The sequence below is a fragment of the Arachis ipaensis genome, chromosome B8 (assembly GCF_059453495.1).
Source record: "Arachis ipaensis isolate K30076 ecotype BB chromosome B8, ASM5945349v1, whole genome shotgun sequence".
NCBI lineage: Eukaryota > Viridiplantae > Streptophyta > Magnoliopsida > Fabales > Fabaceae > Arachis > Arachis ipaensis.
In genome coordinates, this window is record NC_142443.1 from 140643642 (window position 1) to 140662578 (window position 18937).

The 18937-nt window shown below is 33.6% G+C and overlaps 1 pseudogene; it reads right to left on the reverse strand.

Moving 5' to 3' along the window:
• Positions 1 to 2207: 2207 nt before the first annotated feature.
• On the reverse strand, positions 2208 to 3075 carry LOC148550090 (uncharacterized; annotated as a pseudogene).
• Positions 3076 to 18937: the final 15862 nt, after the last annotated feature.

Here is an 18937-nt window from a genome sequence, read left to right on the forward strand (position 1 = left end):
TTAAAGCTCTCAAAGTCGTCTTTAATTTGAAACAAGTTTCATTCAATTTTAAGCTTTGAGGCTTAAGTATGATCCGTAAAAGTTAGCCCAAAAACTCATTTTTACCAAAGTGCACTCAATTCTCAACTTACCACAATTTTCAACCAAAACCCCACCAAACTCCAATATACAACATAACTAGCCTTTTTACACCACAATTCACCATTCATACAATTTTTATTCACATTATACATTCCTCAACCTCAATTTATCAATTATTTCATACTAAAAATATTTTTCACCCAACACAATCACCCATCATCATTATATCACTAACAATCATCATGATCAATCTCAATCTCAATCTTCAACACCATTTTATCAACATCAATATCACAATTCATTAAAACAGCCAAAATCATCAAATCATCATACATCATCATACAACAATTTCAACAATCAATTTAATCCAATCCCATCCTATGGGTCACTAGCCTAAGTGTCCAGAAATATTATATATTACATAGAAGAAACCGAAATCATACCTTGGCCGATTCTCAATATGCACAAATCCCAAAATTGAGTCCAACTAAGCTTTCACAAGCTCTCAAACTCAATCAAGCCACCAAGTCCACTTTCAAGTCACCAACATTCTCCATATAACACCAATTCAAGCTATATACACATAATTCATAGCTAATCAACCTAGCGTTTATCATAATCACAATTTCACAAGGGTTAAAAGTGAGCTTACCTTACCCATAGTTGATTAGGACAAAACCCAATAATAATCAAGTGCTAGAGTGTACCTAAATAATCAAAATCACAAGAACCACTCATACACCATAGCCAAATTTGAATCTATTATGGAAGGAAGAACTGGGCAGGAAATTTAAAGTTCTTTACCACTTTGCTCAGATAAAATCAAAGAGCTCGACAAGAGTTTTGCGTGGCAACTGACGGCACGCGAATCGGAGGTCTGGAGAGTGAGATATGGCTCCAAGAAGAAGAGGATGATAGTGAAAGAAAACCCTTGCTCTCTTCTGCCTCATTTCACGTTTCTGCGAGTTAAGCCCTATTTTGGTCCCTGAGATTGGCGAGTTGCACTGATTTAGTCTTCCAGATCCTGATTGTACTAAATTAGTCTCCCAGATTCAAAAAAATGCACCACATTAGTCCTTAGCCTATTTTCCGTCACCGGAGAACTGACGCCATTAGTGACGTGGCCAAATATTGCCACGCTGGACACACTAACGGTTATATGACGTGGATTAATATTTGATTTGCTTCAAGTTAGTCCTTATTCCCCTTTTAAAACCTAAATTCATCCTGTGACTTCATCATCATCTTCTTCTTCCCGTTTCTCTCTGGTTCTTTGTCTCCTACTCCCTTCCGAGTTTACCATCATGATTGCAATTGGGAGCCAGAGTTTCATGCGGTCCAACACAAGGAGTTTCAGTCGAAGTAAAGCATCGGGTGTTCCACAGTGGTGTGGGTGTGGGTGCCGCCCTGTTCTTCGGTGGTCTACAACAGAGGCTAACCCTAACAAGCCATTCTTTGGATGCCCTAACTATAATATTAATGGTAAGAGGTGGTGTGGTTTGTTTGTCTGGGCTAACATTGGAGAAGAAGACCTTAGAGGAAGGGTAATTTCTACTGTGGATAGTGACCAAGTTAGGGTGGATTTGGCTTGGAGAATTGGGAAGATAGAAGCTGAAGTTAGAATCCAAAAAATGTACATTTTAGTTTTGGCTTTGTTTATAGTATTTGTTGTTGGTTTTATGTTGGTAGTTAAAGCTTGAAGATGAGTTTGTGTTACTGTGTTCAGGGTTAATGTGTAGTAGAAGAAAGAAAATTTCTCGTTCTCAAATTTCCTAGTTGTTTTCTGTCATTCAATGAAATTATTGAAAAAAATTACAAAAAAGAAATCTGAAGTAGCATAATTGAAGCTGGAACAAATTGTCATAATAATAATAACCATATCAATAAGTTTTAACGAAAGTAACAATAATCCTGCCATACTAATGACAACTCTCCCAGACAAGTAAAGAGTAGTTCTAATTCCAAAATACACCCTAGCTAAAGGACACAGAGTGCCATCATTGTCATATTGTATTCAAATATATTAAAAGTCTACTGCCATAAATTCAGCCTACAAAACAAAAAGTATGATTCACAAAAAGATTCACAGTTTCATCCAAAATAGGCTGTACAGATCAGGTACATCTTCATTTCTTCTTCCTTGGTGGCTTGAAGCCAGGTGTTGGGACAAATTTCAAGAAGTTGGCCAGTCTGAAAGATGTGGCTGAGCTTGCTCCTTGTAGTAGATCCATAGTGACCGATCCTGATGGTGGTGTGGAGGACCTCCTTCTGGTCTGCAACTTGGCTGGCCTCGCAGGTGCATCCTGTTTCAGTAAGACATAAATTTAGTTAAATGTGCACAACAATTTTAACTATGAGTTGTGAAACTAAATGCAACTACCTCTTGACTATGTTGGGACTGTTGTGCATCGGAGTAGTTTGGTTGGGAGAGGTCGATCTCAACCACCTGGGTCTCAACTGGTGCAGGTGCCTGAGCAGGGGCTTCTAGAGCAGCTTGAGAAGGTGCTTCTGGAGGAGCCTCAGCAGGTGCATCTGGAGGAGCTTGAGTAGGTGCTTGAATAGCATTTCCTTGTGCATTGGGCTTTCCCTTAGCAGCAACGACAGCTGCAGCTGCATCAGCAAGAGCTTGAGCAACATCAGCTGCTCTCTTTTTTGGACAACCCTCTATGTGTGCCCCTTCTGTATACAGTATCTGCAAGTAAATGGTTTAAGTTGTCTCTTTAGAGTCCCAGTCACCTTAGATTTCTTGCTTCCTCCATTACCCTCATCAGCATCCTTTCTCCTGTTCTTTGTCAGTGGTCCGGTCTTCTTCTTTTTCTTTGGAGCTTGTGGTCTATTCTACTCAGATTTTTCCCAAAGAGATTGTCCAGGCAATGGATTTACATAATGTGAATAAGTGTCTCTATATGCGTCCATGGTAAGCCACTTATGACAGAAATCTTCAGGTTTCTTATTCACCCTTGCGAGTGCTGCACACGCATGCACATAGGACATTCCTGAAGTAATTAACAAAGTAATGTGTTATTAAAGTATTTAATAATTCGCAAATACACAGGTCCTAAAGGCTAGTTAATTACCTGTTAACATCCAAAATTGACATGTGCACAGTCGCTTGCCCAAATCCACTACCATGTTAGTTGGATGACCATGCACTTCAAACTTCTCATACTCATCATCCCCAGTCCATATTGGCATCCAACTTTTAGACTCTTTCCTGATCTTGTCCAACCTACTTTGAACCACTGGTGGTAGCTTTCCCACATGGTTGGCTAACTTAACTTTGTTTTTAGCGATTGTTCTCATGACAAACATTCTGACCTCCTCAAGCTGCGTGATTATTGGCTTGGCCCTTGCTTCCTTAATTCTTGCATTAAAGACCTCACATGCATTATTGTAGATATTATCAAGTTTAGGAGCATGACTAAATGCTGACTTTGTCCACGAGTCCATAGGCCACTTGTTCAGGTAATATTGGGCTTGGAGGCATTCTTCGGGTTGGCATTGGCCTTGGAGGATGATGTAGTATTGGATTTCAGATTTGGGTTGGCATTTGATTTGGGTTTAGTTTTTGGGATAACTGGAGGAGTCTTGCTAACAGGCTTTGCAGTAGTAACTTGGATAGGATTAGAGTTGGATGTGGTAGTGGGATTATATTTTTGGGGTGTTGGGTTATTAGAACTAGGATCTGTTGGTTCTGTGCTTTTTGGTGGTGAGGTATTATGCGTTGGTTCATTGTTGTTGGTGAATGGAGTTTCATCATCAGGGGCAGTGGGTATATTAGTTTGGTTTGGGATCTTGTCTTGTAGGGGTTCATTGTCAGGTTCATCACTAACCTCTCTCAAATCATCATGGTCACCCTCAACATACACCACAATCTCATTTCCTTCAAGAATTTCTGGTGTTGAAACTGCATGCTCAAAGTAAACATCAACCAGCCAATCATTCTTTTCACCCATGAAACACATCTCTCTCAACTCATCATCACAATTCAGAGCTCTTAACCCACTGTATAAACTCCTCCCGGGAACATGCCGCCAACATTCTCCTATCCTATCATATCCTAGTTCTTTATAATAATTTCAAACCCAAAAAATATCTAAAGTATCTACATCAATGTCACCAACGCATGCCTTCTTATCAGGAGAATATATAGTCATCCCATTTTCATCTTTCTGAAACTTTCTCCCATGGTGGAACATAATATCTAAGTGCACATCCATCTGCATGATTCAAAAAAATTTCTTTTTAGCACCAGTTCCACACAAAGATCCCTTTAAGATAGTTTTCATCAACTACATTCATACATGACAGAGAGATATATCAAAATAAAACACATTTATCCACCATCGGAATAGAGCATGAAGACAAACCCCAAAAAAACAATGACAGACAACATCGAAATAAAACCCTAGCCCAAATTCCACTACAAACCTTAGGGAAAAACAATATACAAAGCAATAAACTATGATCAACAACCATCAACGCATTCCCTAAAATTTGAAAAAATAAAATTTTAATCTCTTCATTAACCTCAGTGACGGAATAGAACCTCCTTGTAGCGGCAAAGTACCTCCTCAGACAACTGTACAGTGTTCACTCGTGATCCAGCAGTCTCCGGAAATTCTATTGCAGTTACTCGTTCCTATTTTGAGTCAATCATGGACGAGAGACGTTTTTCCACTGCGTCACTCATGGAGGAGTTGAAGACGAAGAGTGGAGACAAAAGAGGGAAGCAAACGTTTTGTTTTCTATCGCATACAAATGACGTCGCACAAAGGGGTTTTTTGGCGCCAAATTAGAAACGACGCCGTTTCCAAGTTTCCAGCGTGGCAATATTTAGCCACGTCACTAACGGCGTCAGTCCTCCAGTGACGGAAAATAGGCTAAGGACTAACGTAGTGCATTTTTTCGAATCTGGGGGACTAATTTAGTGCAATCGGGATCTGGAGGACTATATCAGTACAACTCGCCAATCTCAGGGACCAAAATGGGGCTTAACTCCATTTCTGCAGCTGTATGGTGTTAAAAGTGGCTGAGTTTGCCACTTAATGGACCTATATAATGTTGGACTTAGGCCCAACTTGGGCCCGGTCCAACCCGTTAGCATTTTTGCTCTCTTTAGCCTAATTTCGGGCCAAACCTTTAAAATTAGTACCCGGTTTTTAACTTTAATTATTTTCCTAAGTTTTTCTACTGTTTTTACTACTCTTACACAGTACCAGACATATTTAAGCCGGTACTGCCGGCTAATTTACTGGTACGTATTTTTATGCAATTTTTCGCAGAAAATTACATTTTCCGACTCAGAAAAATCTACTGAGTCAAAATATCATATTTATTTTTTCTAATTAATATTCTAAATTTTTTAACCTAATTCGGGCAATTAAATTATTATTATTTAAAGTTAATTAATTCACAGTTCTTAGAGATAGTACGAGGATAGTTCTGAAGAGCTCAGGCATGAAGAAAAAGAAGAGGAGAGTTCTGCCAAATGATTTAGGCGTGGGGTATATATAATCAAACAAATCGGACGGTCTAATTTGCTTTTAACCATTTATTTTTTTAAAAAAAATACAAATCAAACGGTTTGATTTAGGCCGACTAGAGTTACAACAAAATTGGACCTACCAATTTGAGTGCTTCAGAATTTCAAATTTTCCTACGCCAAATAAATCGGACCGTTCGATTTGTACTTATCTTTTCCAACAATGAAATTAGACAGTTCGATTTCTTCTCTATAAAATTAAAAAAAAAACTGTCACCGCTTCATTGTATAACACACCCCACCTCCATATCATATCATAACACATACAATCTTCATATAAAAAAAATTGAGCTGACAACGCATAGCTGATATTAATTTTAGGAGTCAATCTCATTTTTAATTGTTATAAATGACCTATTTAAATAATCTTAGCCCATAGTATTTATTTACCAAACTCTGAAAATATTAATATTTTTACTATTTAAATAATAGATTTTATAGTAATAACAAATCTTTTTATGATACTTATTAAAAATACTAAAATGAGAGGTTTTATAGAAAAAAAATTATGGATATACTATCTTTAAAAATTTCAAAATCTAATGCCTAAAGATTTTGAATTTTGTTTAGTAAAATCCTTTAGAATCATTCAAGTTGTTTTTTTCTGATGATTTTATTATTGGTATTAATTCTATTTTTAAAAAAAATAAATTAAAACTAATCGAGTAAGATTTGATTATTCATAGTATTTATTTGATTATTAATGTCGCCCGTGTTAAGAATAGCAAATAGAAGTTAGTAAGTTGTAAGAGTTTTTTAGAAGCATTTAGAGTCAAGTCTGTTAACTGAGTTATTATAGTGGTTAGTGCTATGCTGAGTTGGTGTTAGTTAGTTATAGCTAACTCAGTGTATAAATAGCTCACTACAATTCAATTTCTGTAACAATGAACAATCACTTCACATTCTTCTCTCAATTACTTTCTATGGCTTTCAATTCTCTCTAGCTTTCTTTCTCTCGTTCTCAATTCTCACTGATCTCTGATATCTTTCATGGTATCAGAGCATCAGGTTCTGATCCGTGGTTGATCCTGGTGTCACCATAACTTTTGCAGCAACAAACACCATCACCTCTATAGCAAGAAACTCTATTAACACATTAGCATTGAAACTTGATGAGAACAACTTTGTTCTATGAAAGCGTCAAGCTCTTGCATTCATCAAGTCAAATGGCCTTAAAGATCACTTGAGCCAGAAGAGAATTTCATGTAGGTATACATCTAAAGAAGACAGAAGTGTAGATCTAGAGACTTAGGAATATCTGGTATAGGAACAAGATGATCAGTTTCTGGTTTTATGGTTCTTTGCATCAATAGATCCAGTCTTCACAAGTCAACTCACCAATTATGAATACGCGTGTGAAATCTGGAACAAGCTTGAAGAATATTTTGCAAAATGGCTAAAATCGAAGGTGAAGCAACTAAAATCACAAATTAAAACTATAAAGCTGCAAGGATCTGCATCAGAGTACATGTCTAAGTTCAAGAAGATCACAAATGCGCTTTCTACACTAGGTTCACCACTATCAAGCGAGGAGTTTGTAGATGCGGTAACTCAAGGGCTCAATGAGGATTACAGTGTCTTTATCACCATGATCACATCAAAAGCAAAAACTGTCACTGAAAGTAAGGTCAAAGCACAACTCTTAAGCCAAGAAAAACTGGTTGAGAAGTTTAAAAAAACTAAATTAGGTTCAATTCATATCAATTTAACTCAAAGAGGAGAAAATCAAGCTCACAAGAAGAATTAGGGAAGAGATTAGTAGTCAATGCATCTTAACGGTCAATATAACAATATGCAGCACTACTCCAACAACTACAACGACAATCACAATCAACAAGGCACTTCAAAAAGAGGTTAATACCAAGGATCTCGAGGGCGATTTCGAGGCAGAAAAACTTACAGAGGAGGTAGATCTGGATTCCATAACAATCGAGTAGTGTGTCAGCTATGCGGACGACCTGGACATACTGTGTGGGAATGTTACCACAGATTCAATGAGAATTATCCCAACCCAAACGCTACAGCCTCGCATCCACCACCACCTTCAAGTGTGTTTCAACAACCTCAACCACAGCAACAGGCTAATTTACTGGTGTCAATAGCTCTGCCCGCTACACCACTGACAGACAAAATGTGGTATTTAGACACAAGAACCTCCCATCACCTAATCTTCGATGGCAACAACTTTGTCACAGGATCAGAGTATGAAGGTGCAGATCAAGTGTTCGCAGGTAATGGACAAGGTATGAACATTACTAGTATTGGCAACACTACTCTATTTTCTAACACCGATGCAAACTCATACTTTAAACTCCTAAAACTACTCCATGTCCCCTCAATTACTAAAAACCTAATAAGTGTAGTAAAGTTTTTCCTTGACAACTGAGTGTTATTTGAATTTTTCCTATTTAATTGCTTTTTCAAATCTCAGGAGACAAGGGAGACACTTCTCAAAGGCCCTCTTAGACAGGGATTATATCAATTTAATGAGATTGGAGTGTTGGCAAAAGCTGCTCAAGCCAGTAATACAGAAAAACCAAAGAGTATGAGCTGCTATAATAAGTATAGCTATAATAACAATAATACCACCCACGTACAACCAAGTATAGCTCTAGCCTAGAACCGAAACCAATAATAGATGGAAATGAGAATGTTATTGCTAGTGATAGAAGTGTTGCAAACTCTACCGCTGATATGAGTAAGGCAAGGGTCAAAGTATTTGATGTGTGGTATAGAAAGCTAGGACATCCAGCAGCTCCTATTGTACACAGAGTAATGAAAATCTGTAATGTTGCTATTGATGATTTTAATAAAAGTAGCTCACATTCTTCAAGAAAGTCATACATAGGCTATGCAGTGCATGTTGTCAGGAAAAACATCACAAGTTACCTTTCCAGACTCTATAACCAATCAATCACTGATGCCGGGATGTCGTTTGGGTCACCAATCTTGGCGAGGTTAACAACCCCACTATGGTGAAAATAGTCAAGAACCCACCTTGGTTGGCTAAGCCAAGGATGCACCTCTTACTCTCAAAGAGTCTAGAGAAAAATAAGTACACAGCTTATTTAATATATAACTCAATCAACTCAACTTCGTAAGCAAAAGGGGTACATATGCATATTTATACTAGTAGGAGATGGGGAACCTTCATGACTTGGACAATGTAAGACTAATTCATAACACAATATAATAATATATGCTAAACTAGACTATTTTAATTAATGACACAAATGTAAATATATATGTTCCTGCATCATTCTTCCTGGGATAGAAAGAGCTCTTGCATTATTCTCCCTGGGTTGGAAAGAGCTCCTGCATTATCCTCCCTGGGTTGAAAAAGGCTCATCTTGTATTGGCGAAAGATTCCATTGGTGAGTGCATTTGGTATTGAAAGATGTGAAAAGGCATAGCTCAGCTTGATTCTTTTGACCATCTACACATTGTACCGGAGTTAATATGATCTTCTTGCCATCTTTGATAAAAGAGTATGCATTTTTGAAACCATTATGTATAGTTCAACGATCATATTGCCAAGGACGTCCTAACAGTAAGTGACACATATCCTTGTATTTACTTCCCATAAAAAAATGGACACAACATCGCTTTGTTACTTTAACTTTATTCTCTTTTTTTAACCAATGCAACTTGTAAGGATGAGGATGTAACTCAGTTGGAAACTTTAGTTTGTCTACCATATAATTTAAAACAACATTCTCACAACTTCCGCTATCTATGATGACCTTGCAAACCTGCTCTTCAATAGTATATCTTGTGTGAAAGATGTTGTGGCGTCGCCAACTATCATCTTTTGTTATCCTTGCGGTATTCAAGCTTCGACAAACTACTAAAGTTTCTTTACAATCGGCTGGAACTTCTTCAATAGCACAGGCAACCTCACCTTCCTCCTCTTGCTCCTGGATTGGTTCTTAATTAACTCTTTTCTCGACAAGAGTGATAACCCTTCTGTTTGGACAATCAGCAGCAATATGCCCAAGACCTTGACATTTGAAGCATTTCTTACCTGATGATCCACACTCCTTGTTGCTTTTAAAAGATTCTATCTTCATTTCTTGTTGAACATCAAAGATGACTTCGTTGTCCTTCGGTGACTGAGTGTTATTCCTTTGTGTTCTTTGCTTTTCAATCTTTAAAGACAGCCTAATGACATCATCCAAGGTCCAATATAGTTGCAGATGAACGACATCAGAAATTTCTGTATTCAGTCCTCCAAGAAAACAAGCAATTGTTTGTTCTTCAGGCTCTTGAATGTCACACTTCATAAGCAACTCTTCGAAGCCCATTGTATATTCTTCTACAGATAATGACTTTTGTCTCAAATTATGAAATTTGATGAAGGTATCTTGCCTTGTAATGTTCAGGAAGGAACTTGTGGTTAAGCTCATGACGCATTTTATCCCATGTCTTTATCTTTCTTCTTCCTTCTCTTTCTCGCTGATGCTTGAAATTCTCCCACCATACTGACGCATGCTTCTTCAACTTGATTGCTACAAGCTTCACGTGCTTGTCATCTGGAATGTATTTTAACTCGAACACTCTTTCCACTGTGCAAAGCCAGTCAATAAAATCATCAGGTTGGAGTCTCCCTTCAAACTCAGGAATATCAATTTTGATTCCTAAGTCTTTAGCTTTGTGAGTTGTGTTGTGTCAAGCTCTTCGTGTGGGCAAATCTTCAAACGAAGAAGAATAATGAAATAGATTTGTATTATCCTCTTCGCTAGAAGAACTGTCATCACTTTGCTTGCCATGATTATTTTGAGCAGCTTTATATTTTGCAAGTTGCTCTTGCAACTCCTTAACTTGATGGCGTAACTCTTCCATTTCAATCTCTTGAGTAGTTCTGCGCTTTGGAGCCAACTTTTACTACTATGCAATGAGGTTGATGCTTGGGTGCCGATGTTATAATAATGATGATGCACGATGATGATGGGAATGCACCAATGATGATAATGATGGGAATGCACTAAGATAATCATCAATGGTAGAGGCACCAAAAGAAGAGAAAAGAACGATATTACCCGAAACTCCGTAGCAGATAATCCGCACTGACGACGACTCGTACTAACAGCGAGATTACCGCGCTAAAGACTTGTACCCATGAACGAAATAAAAATTTTATTGGAACTAGGCGATAACCGACCTTGTTCTGATACCGAACTGACGCTAGGACGTCATTTGGGTCACCAATCTTGATGAGGTTAACAACTCCACTATGGTAAAAATAGCCAGGAACCCACCTTGGTTGGTGAAGCCAAGGATGCACCGCTTACTCTCAAAGAGCCTAGAGGAAAATAAGCACATAGCTTATTTAATATATAACTCAATCAACTCAACTTCATAAGCAAAAGGAGTACATATGCATATTTATACTAATAGGAAAGGGGGAACCTTCATGGCTTGGGCAATGTGGGACTAATTTATAACATAATATAATAATATATGTTAAACTAGACTATTTTAATTAACAACACAAACGTAAAGATATATGCTCCTGCATCAACCACCTACACCCAACCCTTGGTATTCTCCGACATTTGGGGACTAGCCCCCATGGTTAGTAATTCAGGGTATAGATACTACATAGTTTTTATTGATGCAGCAACCTGATATACATGTATCTACCTTTTGCACAACAAGTCTCAAGCGTATCAAGCCTTCTTTCAATTTAAACTGCTTTTTTGAAAACAAAACTAGTTGTAAGATTAAGACACTACAAACTGACAATGGAAAAGTGTACACTTCTCAAACCTTTCTTAAGACTCTGATGCAACATGGCATTGCTCATAGAATGAGCTATTCTTACGCTTATGAGCAGAATGGAACTGCTGAGCATAAGCATAGGCATATCACAGAAATGGGACTTACCTTTCTCTCTCAAGCCTCAATGCCATTAAGGTTTTGGGATGAAGCCTTCCTCATAACAACACACATAAGAAACCAGCTTCCTTCATCTGTCACTTACCAAAAATCACCCTCTAAACTAATGAATAAGCAAGCCCCAAACTACAAAGCCCTTAAGACCTTTGATCGTACATGCTACCCCAATTGAAATACTACCATCCCCACAAATTTGACTTCAAGACCTTTAAGTGCTTATTCCTTGGCTACTCATCCTTCCACAAAGGCTACAAATATTTAACTCAAGCTGGCAAAATTCTCATCTCTAGACATGTTTTATTCGATGAAACTGAGTTCCTATTTCCAGAGCTTTTTCCAAACTCCTCACATACCACCTATTCAGTACTACACCAACCTCATATAGTACCAATCCAACTCTATTGACCTATCCCACCTTTCTTAGCTACCAATTCTGTAGTATAGCAAACTCCACACCAACCTCAGACCATAAACCCAGTCCCTTGTCCTAATTTAAAACCCCAACAGCCATACTCAGCTCCTTTAACCACATCCCTCAATGGTGACCTTGACCCCACCCAAGACCTTAACCCAGTGATTTCCCCCAAATCAACACAATACATCCTATACTCCTTCTACCCCCAACATCAACCCTAATCCGTCGCCCAACCTATAGAGCAGATTGTCAATGCTAATAATGTTGATGCATGTTCATTATCTAACAATACAAATCTGTGTCCTTCTGCTGCTGTGTTTTCCTCTTGTTTTGATGCAGGGTTAACTAAAAGTTCAAATCAACCACCTCCTAGATGCACCCGGACGCACCCCATGATCACTAGAGCATGTGCTGGGATTTTTAAGCCCAAAGTTTACCATCATCAACTCCAAGAGGCATCTCTTGATCTCACACAAACTAAACCTTTAACTGTGTCTCAAGCACTCAACGCCCCTCATTGGAAGGCAGCTATGGATGAGGAATTTGTTACTTTAATAATGCATAAAATCTGGACACTGGTCTCTACCACAGTCACTGTCCAACCAAGTGGGTGCAAGTGGGTGTTTAGAGTGAAAAGACAATTGATGGCAAGGTGCAAAAGTACAAAGTGTGGTTGGTAGCTAAGGGCTTTCACTAGAGAGCAGGGCTGGACTATAATCAGGTTTTCAATCCCGTAGCCAAACCTGCTACAGTTTGAACTATTATATCTGTTGCCATAATAAGTGGCTGGAAAGTCTGATAGTTCAACTTCAACAACGCATTCCTCAATAGAGATTTGCACGAACAAGTCCATATGGTGCAACCGAAAGGCTATGAATTCCTCAATGGCTAAGAGTTCAAGAAGCATCTAGAGTCAAGTCCGTTAGCTAAGTTTTTTTTTTCGATGGTTAGGTTACAAACTTGACCCGAAATGGAGAGAAAATACACAAAACAAATCCTACATCTCAGTCGTATCCCCTTCGACATTGCCATCAAGGATAATGATCAAGAATAGGACATCACTACTAATATAAAAAATATCCGGAATAAAAGAAAATCACACCTAATATAAGGTCTAACATCAAATCAAAAAGAAAGTTCTCCCACTAACTACTAGAGCTACAATAACTCTTGCTAAGTTGTCTCTACCTTTTATTGCATTATTCTGTCTCCAGCATCGTATATAAAGCCACATCTCTATAATCATTGCCACAGTTGCACACGTATATCATTTTGGTGATCATGCGGCTTCTCATTAGCACCACAAGACTTTGCTACTCTCGTTCTATTTATTGACTATTTTTCTCCAATTGTTAATGAATTTGAACTCCTTGTGTGAAGCATATTGAATCTTGATATTATTGAAACTTTGCAGAAAATTTTTCACTTTATTTCTTTCAAAATTCATCCTCCAATAGTTATTACCTTGTCCTTTGGCCCATCTCACTAAGACTGCGTCATTGGTTTTGAAGACCACCCGCTCTACAGCTGCACTATACTGTTCCAGCAAGAATTGGACGAATGTTTCAATACACTCCGCTAAAGCATTGACTCTAGAATCTGCATTCAAAAACTCACATAAAAAAAAGTTTATAGTGATTAGTGCTATGCTGAGCTGGCATCAATTAGTTGTAACTAACTTAGTATATAAGTAGCTTACGGTTTAATTTTTGTAATAATAAATAATCACTTCACACTCTTCTCTCAATTACTTTGTATAGCTCTTAGTTCTCTCTAGCTCTCTTTCTCTCGTTCTCAATTCTCACTAATCTCGAATATCTTTAAGTCTCATCATATTTTTTTTCTATTTGCATGCAGTGGCGGAGCTTAACTAAGACAATGGGGGTTATTGCCTCCCCAAATTTTTTATAAAAAAAATTAGTAATAATTCTTCAAAAAATAAAGAATAGTTCATTTGGCTTAAATGCTTTATTATAACTTAAAGTATCCAGGTTCAATTCCTATCTCATGCTTTTATTGCATAATAATTTTTAGAGAGTCAGCGTTTGTTGACTTCACAACACATCAAAATTAAAAGATCAAATCAAATAAAAAATTTTGTCTTTGAGTTCAAATATAAAAAATTAGATATTTTTTATTTATTTAATTTAATATTATTTTATATTTTACTATTTATTTAATTTAATTTTTTATATGATAAAAAATATTAGAATATTCAATAAGTATTGATATTATTGTATTTGTATAAATTGATAAAAAAAATCAATAAATATTATAAATTTTAATTTTTATCCTTCTAACTTTTTTTTACATCTTTTACAGGATATATATTCAAATTTTTATACAAAATAATGATGAAAAATCAAAGAATTGATGCATTTTTTAAGAGGAAGGCTAATATTCAAGAAGGAGAACATATAACTTCTATAATATCAACACCTGTAGATAGTTCTTCTACTTTAATGAATCACGAAGAAAGTGAGATACAACCTTCAAAAGTTCAAAGAGTTGCATCTGATGAGTTTGACCTTAATTCTTTGAAACGAGACCTTGGAAAACGGCTTTAAATTTGGCAATATTACCCAAACCAGAGAGATGAGGTTAGACGAGCTTATCTTAAATGGAGTTTATATCAAAAGTATCTTGATAATTATCATCTATTTGGTACGAAGCATTCAAGACGATTTCAATATACTTGGTTTGGTATTTTTCTTTTATGGTTAGAGTATTCACCTTCTGAAGATGTTGCATATTGTTTATTTTGTTTTTTATCAGTAAAAATTCCTTTTGATATAAATATTATTATTAAATTTTTATGTTAAATTTTTGACCCAAAATTTTGTTTCAAATTTCGCTACTGTTCGCATGCCTACGTTTGATTATTGAACTTTTGAAATAAATCTACTACAAGATAAGACAAAATCTAACAAACACTCTTTTTATTAATCAACCCCTTGTCATATCATGTTACAAGTTTGATTGCTTTATTTCTAATGTTTGATTATTATGCCTTAAAATTTTGATTATTCATTCATGTTCCATACTTTTTGGTTATGTATTTAAACTAGGTTGATTTTCTTATGTTGAAATATTATAGGGTCACTTCTATTTGTACATGACAACTATTTTTGTCGGTCATATTATTACGGACAAAGTTTTTAAAATAAATTGTATTTTAATATTTGATTTTTATTATAAAATTTTAAAATTTAATAATATTTAATAATTTTTGTAGTAAATTTTAAAGATTTTATCAAATAAGAGAAAGAAAGAGATATTATATTTATGTTCTATTTTAGTGTCTTTTGGATAGACGTCTTTCAATCAGAATACCAAAAAAATAATAATAATAAGTGCCACATTGATAAATAAAACAATGATATCTGAATAAATAGTTTGAAAGGAATAACATTTTGATAATAAGTTTTAGAAATTTTGGCATAACGATTTAAAAGTCAAGAGAGATAGAGTGAGTGGATAAGAGACAAAAAAAATTCCTCAATTTTAGAAAAAAATTTTATTTTAATTACAATGAAATAAATTATTATGTGATATTTTTATTGTCAAGTTAATAATATATATAATATAATAAAATATATTTTTTGTTTTTAAGGTTTATAATTTTTTTAAAAAAATATCCTTAACGTTTAATTTTATTCAATTTTGTTCCTAACGTTTTTTATTTATTTAATTTTTTCCTTAAAGTTTTCAATTTATTTTAAAATTATCCTTAAACGTTTTTAATTTTGTTCCCAATATTTTTGATGGAATTAATATTCAAGGATAATTTTAATATATACCGAAAATATTAGTGACAAAATTAAATACAATTAAATATTAGAAATATTTTTAAAAAAATTATAAATTTTAGAGACAAAAAATATATTTTATTTTTTATAATTAATTTTAACATTAACTGTAATAAGAAAATATTATGTGATATATTTTAGATTTTAAATTAAAATTAATAATTAATAATAATAAATAAGAGAAATAGAATGAATAAAAAAAAGTGAGATATAATAAGAAAAAAGAAAAATAAAAAATCTTTTTAATTTAAAAAAAAATTAATTTAATGATAATAAAAAAATATGATGTACTATATTTTTATTATAAAATTAATAATATATAATAGATAATGAATATACATGAATATATTATTAATTGACCTTATTTAAAAAAAAAAAAAAAACCATAAATTAATTACTAATTAGCGATTTTAATGAGGTTGGCTAGCTCGATAATTGGTGACTTGCGGTTTCGGGCAGTGAAACAATTTATGAAGCGTTTGTGGATGGCATGAACTTTGAGAACTGTGACTTGTGAGGATGAACTGAAGGTTGAGGAATGATGAAAGAAAATTGGAAATTGGACCACCATTTTGGGGAAAAGAATTCTCTCAACTTCTCAAGTTTATATCAATAAAAACTTTTTTTTTTTACATATTGTTTTTTGTTACACTTAAATTTTACATGTTATGATATTCACTTTATAAATTCCATTGGGAAAAAAATTGAAGTGATTCATTCTATTAGTTGCTACTCCTATAAGCTCGGGTGGGGCAAGAGCATATTACCACCAATATTTGATAATCATCATAATAATGTCGGTGTCTCTTTGACATCAACCGATTAAAAGGTTATTAAAATAAAGTATGATTATTGATAATGTAACATTATAAAAGTATTTATAAATATTTTTTCAATATAATATAAAATAAAATAATAAATATTAATATATTAACATCTTTAAACATAATTAATTTAAGGGTGTTTCTTAAGATGATCTAATCAGAGACGTAGATTACTTTTTAAGGAATTTATTTTTAATAATGATTCATTTAAAGAGTTTATACATTAAGTCCTTAAGTTAATATCACAGCAAAATTTAATTTATATAATTTACAAATAATTTTTTAATCTCTTCTCTAATTTAATCTATATTTACAAAAATTATCCTAATTTGCTTTTAGCGTTAGATTTTAAATTTAGTTTTGATACATTCACAGTATAAATAGTTTTACACAGTTATTTAATTATGTCCCATTCGTTTAGATAGTCATTCACAGGTTAATTGTTAAAAATAACTATTTTTGCTATATAATATTATATTTACAAATATTTTTTTATATTACTAGTATATTAAAATTAAATTTATTATTGTTTTCAACTACTTTATTATTTCATTAATTTAAAAAAAATATTAAAACAGATTAAGTGCTTGTTTGGGCGCTATTATCTATAGAAAAGATCTTTTTTATTTTTTAAGTGTTTGGCAAATTTCTAGTAGTAAAAGTAAAAGCACTAGAAAAATAAAAAAAAAACATATTTTTTGAGAAGTTATAATTTACATATTTTTTTAAAAGATCTTTTTCTCTTAAAAAAAAGATGTTTTTTATATAATAAATAAACAAAAAAATATTTTTATATTGTTATATCCAAACATAATTAATAAATAAAAAAATTTTTTTACATGAGATATCCAAATATAAAATTACTTTTACTTATTCAAATGAGATATATGAAAATTTAAAGTGAAATTATGAGAGTTTATTTAGATGGTAAAAAAATTGAAGGACATAAAGCCAAACTAGATTGGATGGCTCCTTGGAATCTAAGTATCTAACCTAACCTAACCTAAGTCTGAAGTTTGAAGTGGGTGAAGTGTGTAGTTATTATTATTATTGCTGAAAGTAAAAGAGTTGGACAGTTGAAAGCAGAAGGGTTTCGAGATACACATTACACAGTGCACTTTATTATTACTGTTGAAACCGGAATCACAAAGACTTCACTTTTTAGTGGATCATGAAACTTCTTCTCTCTCTCTCTCACTCTTTCATTAGTGGACCCCTACCTCATTGTTGAAATTGAATTCTTCAACCCTTAACAAACCATTCATTTTTGTCATTTTATCCATACTATTAAATGCTTTTTTTTTTCTTTTTTTTTTTACAATTGTGTCTTGATAAAGTTTAATATGTCCTTACGATAATCTATTTTATTTAACTAGAATTTAGGTTTAAGGAAGCTTCGTAAATCGTAATTATATTTGGGTTTATTCAAAGTTTGTATATGTCATGAATTTTACTATTGACAGACAAGCTAATTAAAAATTGGTTTTATTATTATTGAATTTCTTGTTTATTTTTTATTTTTTAATCCATAAAATTTAATTTGTTAAAGATAGAAAAGAAATTTAAATATGGAAGCTAACACTTATTTGTGTCATTTGAACTTTTTCATAATAAATTTAATTATTTTAACTGAATAATTGTTAAGAGTTTTTATATCACAACTCTATTTAATCCTTAAAATTATTCGATTTCAAAACTCATTAAGAGAATAATATAGTAGTTGGATTTTGTAAGAGTCAAGATCTTTTAAAATAAAAAATTAATAAAATAATAAAATAAAAAATTAATTATTCTTAAATTAAGATAATAAGATACATATTTTATAAAAATTATAAAATTAACAATAATTAATCCTTCACTTATTTACTTTATTAATTTTTTCGCTCTAGATGATCTAAACTAACAAAGGAGACATGATTATAAATTGTCATATTAGCAAGGGTAAGATATTATTCTTATTTTTTCATAATCATTTGTTTTAACGTTTACATTATTTTAATTCTGAATTTAGAGAATCTTATGATTAATAACAAATCACAAACAACTTGGCTAGAAGTGAAGTGAGGAATCTCTTGAACAGACATGCATGTGAGACACAGACACTGGCCAGAATGTTTAAAATCTGATCAAATTTTCAGTGATGACGATTGAGAAGTGAGAACTGGTAAACGTTTTCAAACTGAAACCAAAGCATTCATCATCAGCCTTTTTGAGCTTATACATTGGCTCTGCTGAGTACTGATCATATTATATTCTAAAAAATTGCATAATAATAATAATAATAATAATAATAATAATAATAATAATAATAATAATAATAATAATATTTTGAGTAATACTCCAAATAAATTCCTAACAAATTTTA